Genomic DNA, 19929 nt, shown 5'->3' with positions numbered 1-19929 from the left:
TCCACGTTCCAGGGGGAAACAGGCACGGGACGAGAGGGCTGAAGCCGCCCCAGGAGCTGCGGGCCGAGCGCCCCTCCCCCTGTGCCCCCCCGCTCGGGTTTTCCCCGGAGGGAAATTCGAATAATTCGTGCTGTGTTATTAGCTCTGGTAGAGACTAGACCAGTGAAACAATTTAAAATCATGGGTACTAACATTTCACTGGAACAGAAGAGTATACTAACACATCTTAGCAATAATTTAAACGATGTATCATTCCCTAACAAGCTTCTCCTGCGCTTTGTGTGCTGGCTACAGACAGAAATACCAAATTTTACTGTGCAAGACCTGAATTCGCTTGCTTTTTGGAATCAAATTGGACAGATATTAACTTTAAAAGTCGAAAATGGTGAACATAAAGTTTCTCGATTTATTCCGATATTTTTACAAGCACGGAAAAAGATTTTAGAAGCAGAAAAATGCATGCAAATGCAGAAACACAGTTCTAACACTCCCTTTTCCCCTTCCTGCCCACCTTCTAAATACCCCAGCCCTGAAAACCCCTCACCCACCCCTTATTCCCGTCTGACACCTTGTTTTTCTGAGAAATACAGCCCGGAGTTTGTCTTAAAGAGCAGTGCAGCGTCTGTGGAGCATACGCGGCCGGATCATGGCGGCGGCCATGTGCTTCCACCGGCGCTGGCCGGTCCACCCCCCACTTCCCCTCCCACTCGCATTCCTTTGCTTCCCCCGCCCTCCGCCACCCCCTCCGCCCCCACCCCCTCCTCCCTCCCCTCCTCCGACGCCTGCTTATCTCCCATAGCAACTCCTTATCAGTCCCAGCCCCCGGGTTGCCCCGGGAACAGGGGCGGGGCCGGCCCCTGCACTCCTCCGAGCCCCAGCGCCGAGGACGGCAGGGCCGGGGCAGGGGACGGCAGCCCAGCGGCTCAGAGCCGGGGCGGGGCCCGAGTCTCCACCGCGGAGCAGACAGCCCGAGAGGAGGGGGCCGAGCTGCCCCTCACCGGGGTGGGGGAGGCGCGGGGGGGATATAAGCCTGCCCCTATTGAGGAATCTATACCATCTATAGCTCCAGTGGTTTATTTAGGGAGAAGAAATGGTACAAGAACATACCAACCTCTCCCATACAGGGACAAAACAGACATCTTTAAAGTTCAGAGAGAATTTGGGAGATCGAGTGAGATTTTCAAGGGTATGATGAGGGCAACATTCAATTCAAATGAAATGGTGCCAAAAGATAGAACTGATTTGTTTAAATGTTTACTAACATCCTCTGAATATGAGATATGGGAAAGTAAGTGGAAATTGGCTTTGGAAACAGTTTTGCAAGAAATACAGCGTACACCCAGTGATGCCACCGACACGGATGGCCAGCCCCTTACAATACACCATTTGTGTGGGACAGGAGACATACAATGTCCAGAAAAACAAACCAGACTGTTATCTAGATCGGTCTTGGAAAAAATCTGTACTGCTGCAGAAAAGACGCTGTATCAATTGCCAGGCACTGAGGTTGAATGCAGCTATATTAATATCAAACAGTTTCCTTCTGAGAGTTTTTTGCAGTTTGTGGATCGTTTGAGAAGCCAAGTCGAAAAACAGGTGAAACACACCAGTGTGCAAACAGAGTTGATTACAGAAATGGCCCAGAGGAATGCCAACGAGACCTGTCGTAGGATTCTTCTCAGCCTTCCTCTTGATCCAGCACCTACTCTTGGCCAGATGATCGAGGCCTGCGCTAAGAGAGCAGAGCTGCTTGATAATCCTGTCAGTCATAGAGCACCAGCAGACTTACAGCCTGTTGCCACTGCTATATCAAACCCCAGGAAGCCACCCAGATCATCACAACAGCTGCAGCACATCATCTGCCTCCGTTGCAAGAAACCAGGACACTTTGCCAGGAACTGTCCGCAGAACCAGAACCAGAACCAGATCAACAAACAAAAAACCTAAATGCACAGCGCGTGCCCACTGCTACGCGCAAAGATATAAATATAGTGGGACACAAATGTGACAATGCCTCTCTCTTAACAAATAAAGGGGAGGGTGGATACTATGATGGGGGGAGAGAGAAAAATAAAAATGTGAAATGTATTACTAACAAGGTTTGGCAGCCACTAGGCCGGCCACATCTAGTGACTGCCAAAGGATTTCATTTCAGAAACACTGATTGGAAAGTCATTGTTGTGGACCTATCAAAAAACCCTCAGGACCTGCAGGCGTACGATATGGAACTGGACAGTGAGTATTTTGTTATTGGGGACACAGCATACACACCTCCTGAGATTGAAATAGTTCCCATGACTACTAAGGGAGAAATATCCAGTCTTATGCTGTTGGCACGTTGCTTGCACCCTCCATTCTATCTAGAAAAGGGGCAAATTCTGGCACAAGCCATTCCCATCCCAGTGGAAATCACAGTAGAAGGAAAATCTCCAGAAGTCTACTGGGCAGAAGTAATAGGAGAGGATAAACCCTCCATGGCATGCAACCTAGCACATGGGTCAGAGCACCTTCAGGTGGAAGGTGCTCTTGACACAGGTGCAGACATCACGGTTATACCCAAATCCATGTGGCCATCACACTGGGAATTGCAACCTGTGGCAGGCAAACTTCAGGGTATAGGAGGAACTACATTGGCAAAAATTTCTAAAAATGTAGTGCAAATTGAGGGACCTGACGGGAAATCAGCAAGTGTTCGCCCGTTTGTGGCAGACTATAAGGCTCCTCTGTGGGGGAGAGACACCATGTCCCAGTGGGGAGTCCAATTAATCATTCCTAAGACACCCCAGGATTTTCGGGAGTAGCCACTGTGGAGCGCCATGCCCACAAGTTAAAGTGGTTGGATAACACCCCAAAGTGGGTAGCACAGTGGCCTTTGAGTAGAGAAAAACTCGAGGCGCTTGAAAAACTTGTGGAGGAGCAGGTAGCTCAAGGACACCTGCAAGAAACAGACAGCCCTTGGAATTTCCCGGTCTTTGTAATAAAGAAGCCTGGGAAGGACAAATGGGGATTGCTCCACGATCTCAGAGAGATAAACAAAATTGTGGAGGACATGGGACCTCTCCAACCGGGGATGCCGAGTCCAGCTATGCTTCCCCAGGACTGGAAATTGGCTGTGTTAGATATAAAGGACTGCTTCTTCCAAATTCCATTGCACCCTGAAGATGCCCCGAGGTTTGCATTCTCGGTTCCCACGGTCAATAGAGAAGCACCAATGAAACGATACAACTTGAAAGTTTTGCCCCAAGGTCTAAAATCCAGCCCTTTCATATGCCAACAGTATGTAGCAGCACTGCTGTCTCCAGTACGTGCAGAGAGAAAGGATGCCATCATCCTACACTATATGGATGACGTGCTTGTGTGTGCTCCCAATGACTCTATACTCCAATATACACTTGACCTAGTGGTTAAAGTTTTAACCTCTGCTAGATTCAAAATGCAGGAAGACAAAGTTCAAAGAATACCACCTTGGAGATACCTGGGCCTGGAAATCTCTGCAAGGACTATTGTCCCACAGAAATTGGAGATCAATTGCAACCCCAGAACACTAGCAGACCTCCACTCGCTGTGTGGGTCTTTAAATTGGGTAAGGCCCTGGCTAGGCCTCACGAATGAAGATCTGGAACCTCTTTTCAATTTATTGAAGGGGGAGAGGGAGCTGGCCTCCCCCAGGGAACTGACTCCAGAGGCAAAGACAGCAATCGAAAAGGTACAGAAGGCCTTGTCAGAAAGGCAGGCTAATCGGTTTGGCCCAAATGTGCCTTTCCAGTTCATTGTTCTAGGAAAGCTCCCACACCTGCATGGATTGATTTTCCAATGGATCAAGGGGCAGAAGGACCCACTCTTAATCATAGAATGGGTTTTCCTATCGTTCCAAACATCCAAAACCATCACTAGGCCACAAGAGCTGATAGCAAAGCTGACTCAGAAGGCCAGGGTGAGGTTGTGCGAATTAGCAGGGTGTGACTTTGCATGTATTCACCTTCCAGTCAGGCTTTCTGAGGAAGGAAGGAACTCTCCTGAGAGGCTGACCAAAGGGATGTTTGAGCATTTGCTCCAGAGCAGTGCCAGTCTCCAGCTATCTCTGGACAGCTATAGGGGACAAATATCAGTCCATGCCCCGTCTCACAAGTTGTTCAATGAGGAATTCCACCTGATTCCTCAAGAGAAAAGGAGACGGAGGGCGCTCAGGGCTCTCACAGTGTTCACTGATGCCTCTGGGGCTTCCCACAAGTCGGTGATGACTTGGAGAAATCCACAGACTCAGCATTGGGAAGCTGATGTTGAGCTTGTGGAGGGATCCCCCCAGGTGGCTGAACTGGCTGCAGTGGTGAGAGCTTTTGAGAGGTTTTCCGAGCCGTTCAACTTGGTGACAGACTCTGCCTATGTGGCAGGTATAGTGTCCAGGGCGGAGCAGGCTGTGCTCAGAGAAATAGAAAATGAACATCTCTTCAGGTTACTCTCAAGGCTAATTTATTTAATCTCGCACCGAGAACATCCATTCTTTGTGATGCATGTGAGGTCACACACTGATTTGCCAGGTGAGATTGCAGAGGGGAACCGAAAAGCAGACTCCTTCGCTGCACCAGTTGAAAAGGCAAGTCTCCCTGATGTTTTCCAACAGGCAAAGCTGAGTCACGAGCATTACCACCAGAATGTACCAGGTTTGATTCGACAGTTCCAGCTAACACGGAGTCAGGCCCGAGCCATTGTGACCAACTGTCCTAATTGCCAGCTCCAGGCCGTGCCATCCTTAGGCATGGGGGTAAACCCCAGAGGCCTTAGCAGCTGTGAGGTATGGCAGACAGACATCACACACATTCAGAGTTTTGGTCGCCTTGAATGCGTTCATGTAAGCGTGGACACATTCTCAGGTGCAGTGTATGCCTCTGCCCATATAGGACAAAAGGCTGCACATGTCAAACAACACCTAGTACAAGCATTTTCAGTATTGGGGGTGCCAAAAACAATCAAAACAGATAATGGCCCAGCGTATGTATCCAAGGAGTTCCTGGAATTTCTCCAGCAGTGGGGAGTGGAACATAAGACTGGCATTGCCCACTCCCCCACAGGTCAAGCTGTAGTCGAGCGTGCACACCAGACCCTCAAGCAGGTATTGAAAAAACAAAACAGCTTAGCTCCGTGGATGTCTCCACGAGAGAAGCTCTGTAAAGCCATGTTTACTATCAATTTTCTGAATTGTTCATTCGAAAATATGAGTCCACCTGTTGTACGTCACTTTAACAGTGGCAAGCAGTTTAAATTGTCTCAGCATCCACCGGTCTTGATTAGGGATCCGGAAACTTGGGAAACCAAGGGTCCCTATGAACTTGTGACCTGGGGTCGTGGCTATGCCTGTGTAGCTACTCCCTCAGGCCCTCGGTGGATTCCCCAGAAGTGGGTGAAACCTTTTGTCCCCAAGAATCCAGGTCAAACAGAAGGGGACAAGAAGCAAGTATCTGATGCTTCAAAGAGAAGACGCCGCCGGATGGGAGAAGAAGAATGTTCCTAGGCAGGAATTCCTTCCGGCAGAAACAGAAGCTTTCACATGTTCTTAAAATGTTTGTTCTTCCCTTTTAGAGAAAACCTACCTCCCACTCAACCCGGTGATGAGCCCCATCCGAGTTGTCATCCTGCAAATGCTGAACAGTCAGGCAGCCGCATGGATCGTCCCTCAGCCACGTCAAAACGTCTGGGTGACCCTGGCACAGACGCTACAGCAGGAAAACATTTGCTTGTCCACTGCAGCAGCAAAAGACCCTATGTCCACCTGTCTGGTAGGACTTCCATGGCAGGCTGGAGAATTTCCAGCAGGCCTAGACACATACAGGTCCAATGAAATCCCAGAGTCCTACACCACACGACCACACAAAGCTCAGAAGCAAGTCGGGGGGATCCTAAAATCCTTAGAGGAGTGGTTGCGGGGTTTGCCCAAAATAGCTCAGGAACCCCAAGAGTTAGAGCTATTGGGTTCCTCCCCTGCAGCTTACTGTATACACTTCGCTGTGCTCCCAAAACCTTCTAACACTGACGAATACCACGTTATAAAACAACACCATGGGGAGTTCACTGCAAGGAGGTGGTGTCAGAACACGAGCCATATTGGGGCAGACAACCCATCTCACTCCAACCCCAAAGGTCTCCCTAAGGGATTGTTTTTAATTTGTGGAGATAGGGCATGGGCAGGAATTCCGTCTCGGCTTTTAGGAGGGCCATGTACGATTGGGAAGCTGTCCATATTGACACCCAACCAAACTCTAATCGGTGAATGGACTCACAAAAATAAATCGACAAACAAAATTCAAAAGAGGAGTACAGACCCTTTGGACCCAAATTGTAACTCAGAAATTTTTCATTGGGCCAAGTCAAAAAGGGTTGCTGTGTCCCTGTTTCTTCCGTGGGTCGCAGCAGCCAAAGCTCTAGGTGAATTGGGCCACCTAGAGTGCTGGGTAGTCAAACAGGCAAACTTAACATCTGCTGCCATCAGCTCCCTCCTAGAAGACGAGGAAATTACCAGACAGGCCACGCTGCAGAATCGTGCTGCAATAGATTTCCTTTTGCTACTGCATGAACATGAATGCAAGGAATTTGAAGGACTTTGTTGCATGGACCTGACTTCAAAAGCTCCAAACGTCCATGCTGCCCTTCGAAGCATGAACAGCCTGATTGGACAAGTGAGGCAAGAGTCTGAAGATTGGTTTACAGAACTGTTCAAGGGATGGGGATTCACGGGGTGGTAGACATCTGTAGTTAGATCAATTTTGTTAGTCTTTGTTATTCTGTTCTTTGTAACCCTAGCGTTCGGAATCCTGCGTCACTTGATTTTCAAAGCTATCAAGGGTCTCATAGCTTCTGCCTCAGAGGTCAACCACATAGAGTTGGCTAACCTGAGGAGGCCTGACTACGCCACCAACATGGGGTGGTGGGAAACCCATACTCGGGGTTGAATTGAGCCCAGTGAATTCCTGTAACCTTGTTTAACAAATAAGGGGGAGGTGTTACGGTGAGCTCCTGGACACCCTTTTGTCCCCCCTTTCCTAGGGCCTCTGTGGCTCTGATCAAGATAACCCCTGAATCCTCCCTCCTGCCCCAATGGGGTTGGCGGGGAGCCAGGAGAGCCCACCCTGCCAAAACCTATATAGAGCCCTGAAACTTCCTGCTCTTCCTCTTTTGCCCCGCTCTCCATGGACACCACAGAATAAAGAGAGCTGTTCCAACACCCTGGGTAAGGAGCCTCTTTTGAATACCTTTCCCTCTCCATGCTATTTCCTCCCCTCACAGCCCCATATCTCTGAGCTAGTCGGATTAATTCGGGGGGCTGTGTGGAGGGGGGGAAAACCATAGAAATAACAGTGGAGTGAACAGAGAAAAGTTGGGGAGGTTTGTGGTGGTGCCCCCTGTCTTCGCAGAGGAAGAAGAAAAGAAGATCTCTGTTCTTGGACCCTCGGCCCCCAGGGGAAAATGGGGGGGGGACTGTTGGTCCCAAAATGAAAAACTGAACTGTTGTTTTTTCCCCTCTTGGCAGGGCATCCTTGAAAGGAAAAATCCTAAAAAGCAGTCTGTCCATCCATGCATTGGTGGTGAGAGCACCGTGCATGGAAAGGAGAGGGTCACCATTGGCAAACTTTTTTTCTCCAGGCGGTGCCATGTGTGACATGGAAGCACAGGATGTGGAAGCTGTGTTTCTTGGGGGGTTTGTGGCACAGGAGAGGCTCCTCTCTCCCTGCAGATGGACTGGGAGTTGATTATCTGGAGGGTGGAAACCTGATTGGGGTCCAGATTGTGTCTCACTGTGGTTTGTTGGAGTTGGGTGGTGGGAGGAGGAATGCTTTGGAAGGTTTTCATTTTGAATTGTGTGTGTTTCTTTCTTCTTTTTTTTCCTTTTATAGTAGCATAGTGGTAGTAGCTTAATAAAGTTTTTTCTTGTTATTAGGCTTGGGCCTGCTTTGCTCTGTTCTCGATCGCATTTCACAGCATTCAGTTGAGAGATTGCATTTTCATGGTGGCACTGGCATTGTGCCAGTGTCAAACCATGACAGTCATGTTCCAGGTTCGCGTTCGTGATTTGATCCTTGCTCTCAGATTGCCCCTATACCTTGTTGCCTTCGCCACACCTCTCCCCTCTTTGGATCTTGACCCTTAATCATGCAGTTTCTACATTTGTTATTTTGCTATTAAAGTCTTTATTTTCGGGCAAGTCCATTGCACCCATTCCTTTATTTTGCCATGTTCCCCCCAGCCAAGCCGGACTAGAGGTCTCAGCAAGCAAAAACTGCAACAGCTGGCACCCAAGAACAGGGACCTCATAGTGAGGGATCTTCTCGGTTTGATTTGGCTGGGTCTTCGCCAACCAGTAGGACTTTTTTTTCTCTTCTGTGGATTAAATCGTCAGGCTTGACGTGGTTATGGGCTACCTTCAGAGGTGGCTCGGTTCCTTTGGATGCCTGCTCAAAAAGCAGGTAAGTGGAGAAAAGGGACACTTATTCCCATTGCACCTACCCCAACCAGGTAGGCATTCCCCATTTAATCCCAATTACTCTACAGAATGGGAATAAGACTGTCAAGATTAGAAAGGAATGTATATGGACGTTTTGAATTTTTGTTAGCAGTCCACGGAAGAAAGGTTGAAAAGCGCGAGTTAAAAAAATCTTCTAAAGTGGGTGTTTTGCAACTTCTCAGTGACTGTAGCCAGCAGCACTGTGCCAGGCACTGTCATCGTCGCCGTCGCCGCCACCGCCTCCTGTGCTCATCTGCCTGCCAGATGCTGTTCCAGCCCAGACCCGCTTGCCGGCACCACCGCTTCTGCCTCGGCAGCTGCAGCCCACGGGACAGCCATGCCTGCTGCCAGCCCGACAGCCGCAGCCTGCAGGACAGCCACACCTGCTGCCGGCTTGGCCCCACACGGTGCTTTGGAAAACACCACAAACTGTAAAATTTTTCCATGGGCTTTTGGGACTTGGTAGGGGTCGTGCTTTATGACCTAGCTACTAGGGGGGACCCCCTCGCAGCACGTCTGTAGCCTGCTTTCCACATGATTTTTGAAACACTGAAAGCTGAAGAGGAACGACTCCTAGTGCTCAGCCCCCCCACACACTTCATCGTCACAGTGTGAATATAGTTCGGACTCTCCCCACAGAACCACCGCTGCGCCCAAGGCCTCTAGGGCCATCCCACTGCACGCAATTCCTTCCCAAACCGAGACTGCTTTTAACCCTTCTAACCCTGGGGGGGGGATACGAGGGCAGAGCCTGTCCCAGACGCAAGAGCCCATACTAATTGTAACTCCTGCCCCTTTGTACCCCTCCTCTTCTCACCCTTTGCTCTACCCCAGAGTGGGACATGGGGCTAACATTGCCAGCATGCTCAAAGGAAACGCTGGTCCGCCCTGTTACTTTGCCACCCCGTGTCCACCTCCAATTCCTCCACTTGGGGTCCGAGACAGCAGTGGTCACGCTGTCTCGGATCCTCCTTACCGCCTTCCCATTTCCTTCACCATCCCAACTTCTCTCCTATTCATCCGAATATCCTGCTAAACGCCCTTCTGATGTCTATGCCACCCAAGTCGCCATGTTGCCTCAAGGTTCCTCCCTCAGCTCCACCCCTGTTGCTCTGGATCCCACCGCTCCCGCTTCAGACTACAGCTCCCAGCATGCCTTGGGCCACACCCCTCCTCGGGAAACTGGAGCCACACCTGCCATGGTCCCGGAAGCGCTGCTCTCCAACATGGTGGCGCCCACGTTGGTGACTGTGCTGGAGAACAAGCTCTGCCTTTACCCATCCAGAAATAAAAACACTGTGCTTGCATCCTCCCCCTCCTCAGAAGAAGAAGACCTAACCTCTTCTGGATCCAGTGATTCCATCGATCCATGGGAAAGGATACGGACAAATGTGGTAAAGGATAGGAATTGGGAAATGGTTTCAAAAATCACTGCTTTTTCCGTGCAGTACAGAAGGGGGAGAACTAGTCCTAAATGAGAACCTCTAGCCTATAGGGAAATCAAAGAACTGTGCAAAGCTGCCAAAGACCATGGAAGGGGTTCTCTTTTTTTTTTAACAATCTAATACGGGCTACTTTTACTGCACACATAGTAACTCCCCATGACTTAAAACATATGATGACTGTGCTGCTATCCTCAACTGAAATCACCCTGTGGGAAGGGGGGTGGAAAAGACTGTTATAACAACTGTTGCTTGACTGTGCTGAGGACCAAACACTGGCAATGCTAACACTAGAACATTTAACTGGAGAGGGGGCATACTCCCAGCCCAGTGAGCAAGCCGCAAACTTCCCAAGGCCAGTGCTTGATGATATTAAAAATCCAGCAAAGAAAGCACTCATGCAAGTGCCAGATGGTAACACACCTACACATGATTTTGTAGATATAAAGCAAGGGCCTGGTGAATCACACATGAAATTCATTGACCACCTTAAGCAAGCCATTGAAAAAAAAATCATAGAAGAGAAAGCTAAACACAAATTAGTGAAAAAATTACCCATGTCAAATGCAAATCCTGAGTCCAAGAAAGTATTATGTGCCCTTCCCCTTGAGCCTGAGCCAACTTTAATGCAAATGATTGAGGCCTGTAATCGCCTCGGAACGCCGGAACACTCGGCTACCCTAAAGGCTCAGGCAGAAGGGAAAAGTGTGGCAGAGGCTCTGGCAGCAATGCAGATTATACCTAAAGGACCTCAACAACATCAAGGTCCTAGCTTTGCCACACGAACTGTCCCCCAAAGACCACAACAACAAGGTCCTGGCCAGTGTTTTGAATGTGGCGAACACAGGCATTTCAAAAGTGACTGTCCCCAACAAGGAGCGAGGGCCAAGGCTCCTGCCTGTTCAAAACGTAAAAGGAGTTACTCTCACACTAACCAATATCGCCCAAAACAGGGGAGTTATGGTAAGCTGGCCTAGGGAAACTTCCAGCTAAGAGAAGAATGGCCCTGTGCTATGACACAAATGCCCCAGCCATTTCTGCCCATGACCACCAGAAGCCAGGTCGCTCAGAGCTTCAACACCTCCTCTCAGGGCTATGAGCAGCCTTGCCCCCAGGTTCCAGGTTGGAGTTGGCAAGTGCCAACCCAGCATCCCTATTTTGTCATGCACATACATTCTCACACTTCTTTGCCAGGATTCCTAGCAGAAGGCAATAGACAAGCTGATACCCTTGCGATGACCATACAAACCACACTTCCAAACATCTTCGAGCAGGCACGGCTCAACCATGCATTCTTCCACCAAAATGCACCTGCACTAACACGCATGTTTAATATCACCAGAGACCAAGTTAGAGCCATTGTCACTATATGCCCTGACTGTTAAAAATATTCTCTGCCATCTATTGGGGCAGGAGCAAATCCTAGAGGGCTTCACAGTTTACAAATTTGACAGAGTGATGTTACCCATTATGCATCTTTTGGTCACTTTAAATATAATACGTGTTTCGATCAACACTTTCTCAGGAGCAATCTCTGCCTGTGCTCACATAGGTGAACCAGCAAAAGATGTTATTAAACATTTCCTACAAGCATTTTCAACTCTAGGCATCCCACAAGAAATACAAACAGATAATGGGCCTGCCTATGTCTCCCAGAAAACAAAGTCATTTTTTAATCTGTGGCGAATGAAACATATCACAGGCATTCCACACTCTCTCAAAGGCCAATCAATTATTGAAAGAACATGTGTGTCTCTTAAACGCCTGCTAGAACAACAAAAAGGAGGAATAGAGATGTTATCCACAGTAGAAAGGCTTGCTAAGGCCACATATGTATTTAATTTTTAAAATAATTTCTTCATGGAACCAAATCCCTCAATTATCAGGTACTTTTCTAATACAATGCAGGCACAATTAAAAGAGAGAGCCCCAGTGTTAATTTAAGATCTTGAAACAGGCCAAATTATAGGACCCTTTCCTCTAATTACTTGGGGTAAAAGGTATGCTTGTATTTCTACAGGTAAAGGACCTTGGTGAGTTCCTGCAAAGAACATTAAACTATATTTGCAGCCTCTACAGGATCATCAAGGAGCTCAACAGGAGGAACCCCAGGAAGAACCTACAGAAAAGACACCTTGAGGCTTGCAAATAACCATCCCTCACCTCCTACCCATTGTGGATTAATACCACTAGTTTCTTAACTCCTTAAGCATTATTAATTTTTTAGTTTAATCTACAGGTTGTTCTACCAGACATGACTCCTAAAGGACTCCTGCACACTATACCCATCCTGATCGATGCCATACTCCTCGCTAAGACCTGGGAAGTTCCATAGTCAAAAAAAAATGTCTGGGTTACGTTAGCTAACATCACCAAGCAGAAAATCCTGTGTCTGTCAGTAGTCACCTGTGACAACCCCTTTTCCACCTGTTTAGTTGGGTTACCAATGGATGTGTGGCCACTAACCAAGTATGCCATCCATGTGTTGTGTCCCTGCAATGAATGAATTCACAATCCAATTGATAACATGGATTACTGGGCCTGGAAATTACCACATGCACCACTAAAACCCCAAGAATTGGAAATTCTGGGCTGTGTAAAAATAGATTTTTTTTGTTAGATTTCATTATATAAAAAAGACTCCTGAATTAATACAAAGGATCACTGATGCCCAGGTTATAAGAAAGCAACCAAATACATGGTGGGATGTTTCCCCACATAACCCAGTCTATAAAAATGAAAGGATGTGGTGTAACTACACCTCACCCATATTTTCCTGTTCCAGTGATTCCCCGTTACAGTTATGATCTGGGACGTTTCTCATTTGTGGAAACAAAGCATGGCCTTCCATTCCATCTCACATCAGAGGCGGTGTCTTAGGCTGAAAGATTTAGCTGGAGGTGTGTATTCTATTTGCCATCTAGTAGAGGTGGTGCAGTTATCTTCTGTTAATTGGCAGTTTTCTTTATCTCTTCTACAACCATTCCTCCCTCTGGGGAGATATCTTCTGTTAATGGGCCATTGAGTCTCACTGCATGACTGATAAAATTACATCATCCCATTGTGAGATACTCTGCTCAGGGGGAGGAGCCAAGCATTCCTACCTAGATATAATCTGAGATTTAGAACACCAGAGCAGCTTTTTCCCACTGGATTCCAAGAGGAGCAGCTGTCTTCTCCACTGGATTCCCAGCGGAAGACCAGGCCCATCTAGACAACCACTGGACCTTCAGAGGAAAACTACACCCTTCCACAGGATCACTGCTTCAACAGAACCACATCTGTCACTCCAGGAGGACTGCAGCCACCATTCAATCAGACTGCTACCAACACCCTGACCCACAGGGTGTCAGGTCATATTCTGACTCTGTCAGTGGTTTGTTTTCTTTTTTGTCTGTGCTATTGCATTTGTATTTTTCATTTTCTTAGTAAAGAACTGTTATTCCTATTCCAAAATCTTTGCTTGAGAGCCCCTAATTTCAAAATTATAATAATTCAGAGGGAGGGGGGTTTACATTTTTCATTTCAAAGAAGGGTCCTGCCTTCCTTAGCAGACACCTGCCTTTTCAAACCAAGACAGGCAGACCATGTAGTTTGGGGAGGTTTACTGTGCTAGCACCTGAGATTGCCTTAATTTGTGATCGAAAAATTAGGCGTAAAATATTTATCCAGCAATTTGAATCAGATTGCAAAAACTAAATTATTTTTTGGAGTAAAGGAAAAAGAATAGCAGCCACAGCATTAGCATCTGGAGTTGCTGCAGCAAAAGCTTTGAAAATGTTAGGCAATCTAGGATGTTGGCTGAGTAGGCAAAGCAATGCCACGTCTCGGGCACTAAGTGAGCTACTAACAGACATTGACAGTATCAGACATGCTACCCTGCAAAATAGAGCTGCAATCGACTTCCTGCTGTTATCACAAGGACATGGTTGCGAAGACTTCAAGGGCATGTGTTGCACGAATCTTTCAGATCACAGTGAATCCATATACAAAAGCATCCAAATTCTCAGAGAGGGAGTCAAAAAATTGCAAGTTGAAGATGACAAAGACTGGCTCAATGAACTGCCCTCAGATTACCCCTATACCTTGTTGCCTTTGTCATGCCCCTCCCCCCATCTTTGGATCTTGACCCTTAATCATGCAGTTTCTACATTTGTTATTTTGCTATTAAAGTCTTTATTTTCGGGCAAGTCCATCGCACCCATTCCTTTATTTTGCCATGTTCCCCTAGGCCAAGCCAGACTAGGGGTCGCAATGAGCGAAGACTGTGACAGAAGTATAGCTTCACTGGAAGCAACATGCTATCTTCTCATCCAAGAAAGCTCACTTGTACCCCTGAACCATACTCAAGAGCACAGCTAGCTCAAGATGCCTAACCTTTGAGTCTATATCTTTATAAATCCTAACATTCTCCTCCTTAGTTGAGCTTGCCTAAGAAACTAATGCAACAATGTCACGGTTTCACCTCAGCCATCAACCAAGTCCTACACAGCTGCTCTTTCACTCATGGGAGTGGGGAGAGGATGAGAAGGGTAAAAGCTAGAAAACTCCTGGGTTGAGATAAAGACAGTTTAATAGGGAAACCAAAAGCCACGTATACAAGCTAAGCAAAACAAGCAATTAATTCACTACTTCCCATGAGCAGGCAGGTGTTCAGCCATCTCCAGGAGAGCAGGTCCCCATCACACATAAGTCACTTGGGAAGACAAATGCCATCACTCCAAATGTCCTCCCCTTCCTCCTCCTTCCCCTCACTTTATATACTGAGCATGATGTCATATGGTCTGGAATATCCCTTTGGTCAGTTGGGGTCACCTGTCTTGGATGTATCTGCTCCCAGCCTTCCATGCACCCCCAGCCCCCTTGCCAGCATGGTAATACGATAAGTAGAAAAGGCTTTGGCTCTGTGTAAGCCCTGCTCCACAATAACAAAAACATCTCTATATTACCAACCCTGTGTTCAGCACAAACACAAAACACAGCCCCATACCAGCCACTGGGAAGAAAATTAACTCTGCCCCAGCTGAAAGCAGCACAAACAAAAAAGAAAATTCTTGTAGGATGCCACAGCCATAGACAAATGTCTGTGAGCACTGGAAGAACAATAAGGACTATGGCACAGTCTGTCATGGAAGAAAAAGGAAGCCTGGTAGAGAAAAAGGACAGTGCAGAAAAGAGCTAATTTAGAATAAGCTTTTGACAAACAGGTGAAAAAATAGTATGAAGCAAACACAAGTTGGTTCAACAAATTATCAAAAGTTACTTTTTGTATTTAAAAAAACCCCAGAACTGACTAGGCCAAAAACCAGTTGCATGTGCATTATGAATAATGCCTTTAACATAGGTTTTACTATCAGATACTTTCTACAGTATTTACTCCCAGTTGGCAGAGGTGAAAAAATTCAACCTCTACTTCAAGAAGATAACAGACCAGGAAACAGACATTTTTTTTCCTATGACATACAGAAGACTTTGCATATATTTGACTACAGAAATTAAATCACAGTATGTAAGAGGATACCAAGCTACCAGCTACAAGAAGAGCAAAAGAAAATTAAAAGGTAGTTTTCAGCAGTACCATGCAAGTACTGATAGGAGGGAAAAACCCCAAACAAAGAAAGAAAAAAAAAAAAACCAACCAAAAAAACCCTTACTTGTCCTTAAATAAAAGCACCAATTACCCCAAAATTACTTTTTGCATAATTTCTCTTGATTTAGGAAAAAGTGGCTCAGGTGGCAGAGCTTTCTTAAGAATAAAAGTAATAATTAGCAACAGGAGACAAACAATATATACAACTCGCTCAGCAAAAGGGGAGATAACAGAAGAAAGAGAATCAAGTCTGGAGTATTGATTCAATTCCATTCATTCAACAGGGTTATTATTGCTGTAGCTTGATGAGCTCCATACAAACAGTGTAATCCACTACAGGTGTTACAAAAGCAGAAAAAACATTTACATCTTGTAAAACAAAAACAAAAAAAAAGGAAATCAGGTGTCTGTTATCAATCCAACTTTAAATTGAGGTGAAGTCTATAGCTAATTATTGAGGGCTTATGAAATTAACTCTGGCAAGATACTCAATGTATTTCCCTACTTTAGTTTTATGCTATTCAACAATTTCTGGATTTTCTTTATTACAGTGAGCGGATCCAAAGCCTCTGAATTGCCTTTAAGATGATTTATTAATAACAGTACGTGGAAACATGGAAAATAAAACTTCACCTTTAAGGCTTTCTAAAAACAATACTCAAAGCAATATTTTTTTATAACTCCTCACAGATTCTGCATAGTGCTGATGAGAAGGTGTTACCAGCTCTGGAGGAACCACAGCTATTGACAACTCAAACTGTATTTATCAGTAATTCAGCTCATGGGCACTGCTACCCATAAGCTCATTTTTTCCCACAATGAAAACTTCATTTCCAAAAGACATCTTATTAAACATGAGGAGGCCTCAGGTTACCAGCATTTTATTCAACTTCATTAGGAGACAGCCTCTAAACTCCACTTATCTTACATTTCCAGACACAAGTACATGGAATTCATAAACAGCTTCCTGACCTACTCTTTACCAACATTTTTCCCCTAAAATTTTTCTTTTGCCAGATTATTTAGAACTGCCTCTGGACAGAGCTGGCATTTCAAGAGAGCAAGAATCGGGAAAGTGTGCTGAAGAGTCAGGAGAATTACCAGCTGATAAGAAAGCCACAATACAAGAGAACAGCACTTTCTTAACTGTACCTGACTATCATGTCAAGTTGCTTCTTTTTACTTCAGAAAGTTTGACAGTACTATTATACAGTAATACAGTGCAGTACATAGAGCACAAACCTCAAACTGATATAACGGAAATGCAATTATTTCCAATGAAAAACAAATTATTGAAATGGTAACTGTTTCATCATGCAGACAGCTCATATTATAAAAGTCTGGCACTTAGTTATTTCTAGCTCTGCTACTGAGAGTCTCTTGGCCTCTACCCATTTTGGATGAATGGAAGTGAAATCTGCCTTCTCTTAAACAAGTCTTGAAATGCTAATGACCAAGCACCATGAAACAAGACATTAGAGCAGAAACATAGCCAGAAAAAACACCTATCCAATCAAGGTCTGGCTTTTTCCGCTCATTTCCAGGAAATTTTAAGCATCAAAGCAGAAGAGCATTGTGCAGGATGCTACAAAAGTCTCACTGTAATATCAAATCCACAATCCACGTACATTGAAACAAAAAATGCTAGCCTGAAAGTCTTCAAGTCTTCAAATACAAGTATTTTTTCTTTTGCCTTAGCTCCAGAAGAAGGTCCCTGTTCAGCCAAGCTAGCTTTCTGCCTTGTCTGCTGGACTTCTGACATTTAGGAATTGCCTTCTCCTGTGCCCTTAGGAGGTAATGTTTAAAAAGCGACCAGCACTGATGGACCCCAGCACTTGCAGAAGTGTTTTCCCAGGGGACTTTACTCATTAGTTCCCTGAGCAGCCTGAAGTCTACTCTCCTCACATCCAGGGTTGAGGTTTTGCTGGCACTTTTTCTCCTGGCAACAGAGATTTTAAACTTGATTGCTATGTGGTCACTGTGGTCAAGATGGCCACCAATCACCAGTTCACTCACAAGACCAAGTCATATCAATGAGATCTCGGTATATAACTCGGTCTCATTATAACAAGATCAAGTTGTATCCACTTATCTCCCTAACATTTAGTGTTCAAAGCCTCTCATGATTCTCCATATTTACTCTTGGTAATTCAATCTTATTTTACCTGATTAATCCCCACCTCCTCCATTCTGTCAGCTGCCAGTGTGATCAGCTCACTTGTGAAATGTACACAAACATCCTTCCTATTTCTCTTTTATCAGTTAGAGCAGGGCTTAGGTCGATAGAGCAAACACAACACAGAAACTTTCTCAACTGCCTTGTGGTTGGTATCAGGTTCCTTACCTCTTCCCCTCCCTTCACAGTACCCAGTTTAATGTATCCACTCATTTCTCAGGTTGTTTGTGCACTTTGATTTCTACCAGGCAGGCAGACTGCATGCACTTATCAAGCGAAAGCATAAATGCCCAGGCTGTACTGCAATACACATCATATGCTTGAATGTGTAAGACTATGGTCACTTTCCTCTTCCTGATTTCTCAGGAATCTCATTGCACCTTTTCATGTCAACCAGTAATTAAGCTAAAGAGCAAACAGAAATAGTTGACACATTATAACTAAAAAATAAAGTGCTTAAAGATTAGTCAGAAGTGTACTCCTCATACTTGGGCATAAATACCAGCTGCCCAAACTCACATACTATCTTCCATTACCCCCATAGTCCCTCTTCCTAAATCCCTACACAGAATACCAGCGTTACTGATATATATGAACCACAAAAAGCACTATTTTATAAGCCTTTAGCAGCCACATAATCACTCCCTTTGGAGCTTCTTTTGCCAGCATCAAACTATGCTAGATCACTAAAGGTAAGAAATATTCAGAAAATTATGCTTAAAAATTATTGCTGTCAGACAGCTGAGTTCTCCACATTTCATCTCACTGTTTTGGTATCATACATGAAGGGGAGACAAGATATTTGGGCTTAGAAAATACATAACAAGTAATTTAATGACTCCTTAGAGCTTGTTACAAACCTATTTGCTCTGCAAAAGTGATGTTACCCTTTTCCAGAGTAGCAGAGAAGCTGCGCTGTTGTGACTGCCTGACTTTCAGCTCTTATATCATAGAAATAGTCATTACAGGTGTTAACTAACTGCAACCTAGATATTAGGAGCTCAAGGAGAACTCAGGCTAGATAAGCAACGAACAATTTGGAATTTTTTTCCACATAAAATATAGCTTCCCACAAGGTAAACAAAGAAGCAAAAAACTAGAGAAGCATAAAACTGAAGCAGTTTACACCCCTTGTTTTTCAAAAGTTTTTTTCGAAACAGCTAACACGATCTCACTTTACCGATGTCCCAGGAAAGACTAAGTGGCCAAAGTTATTCCAGGAGCTGTGGTGAGGCTTTCATCCGCTGACTCCGGGCAAGGTTAGAGCTAAAAAGCGGCGGCTAGGCTGGATCCCGCGGTCCCAGTACCAGGCTGGGCCGTGATAGAGATCACGATTACCGAAGCAGTCAGTACTGAAAGCTCCCAACAGACTCCCACGTTTCCCTGAAAAGCCGTCGGCCGGCGCGGGCCTTCCCGACCCTGATGAGACCGGGCCCCTGAAGTGTGCCCTCCCGCCTCCGCCAGCCCCGGGGTAGGGTTGGGGGAGTGCAAGGCTAGTATCCTCCGCTCCCATGGCGCCTCGTCGTCTCCCGCCCACACGCAGCCGGGCTAACGGCAACGGCTCCGGCGCCCCCACGGCTGAGGCAAGGTGGCCCGGCCCTACAGAAGCGGGCAGTGGGTGAGCCCTGGCCGAGCCGGCCCCACTCACCTGGACACCGCAAGGCCCCTCCTAGCCTCCACCCGGGGGGTAACAGCTGTGGCATGGGTGGCCGGAAGGAGCTGGGTCTTAGCCGCGCGGACGCCACTCCGCGCCCCCAGCGCCAGAAAGAATGTCACCGGAGGCCGCAAGGCTCTGCATGTGGCGTCACTTCCTTTTTCCGCCACCGCTGGAACAACTGAGCACTGCGCAGAGCGGCCGCCGAGCCCGCCAGCACCACTCCATGGCGCAGAGCGGCCGAGACCCCGTCTCCTCCCTCCCCTACCCTCAAGCCCTAAGGGGAGCGGCGGGTGGTGGTTAGCCAGTGGCGAAGTAGAGTGTGTAAAGCAAGCACAGTAGTCGGAGCGACTCACGAAAGGAAAAGAGCTGAGGAGGAAGGTGATGTGCCATTAGGGCGACATTGTAATGCATACATTAAACAGCCTTCTGATGTTTCTTAATCGGGGTATTTAGCTTTGCACCCTGGGGTGTATATGCTGCACAACTGCACAATACATTGCAGGTAGTGCTCTGCAATTTGAAAACATGTGGCAGCAATCAATTCAGTATAGTTCCTAATTCCTGATCTAG

At 46.4% G+C, this 19929-nt stretch overlaps 1 protein-coding gene across 6 annotated transcripts in view; it reads right to left on the bottom strand.

The window, feature by feature from the left end:
* LOC116806906 (protein ARK2N-like) overlaps positions 1-19539 on the bottom strand; it is a 106197-nt gene extending 86658 nt beyond the window's left edge. For 5 of the 6 annotated variants that reach the window (XM_072922960.1, XM_072922961.1, XM_072922962.1 and 2 more), the window contains exon 1: positions 19351-19539. The gene's annotated coding sequence lies outside the window, so the exon portion shown is untranslated. The remainder of the gene's footprint in view (positions 1-19350) is intronic. The other variant, XM_072922965.1, reaches the window with a different exon arrangement.
* Positions 19540-19929: the final 390 nt, after the last annotated feature.

The sequence above is a fragment of the Taeniopygia guttata genome, chromosome W, assembly GCF_048771995.1.
Source record: "Taeniopygia guttata chromosome W, bTaeGut7.mat, whole genome shotgun sequence".
Classification (NCBI taxonomy): domain Eukaryota; kingdom Metazoa; phylum Chordata; class Aves; order Passeriformes; family Estrildidae; genus Taeniopygia; species Taeniopygia guttata.
This window is presented reverse-complemented; position numbering and strand designations above follow the sequence as displayed.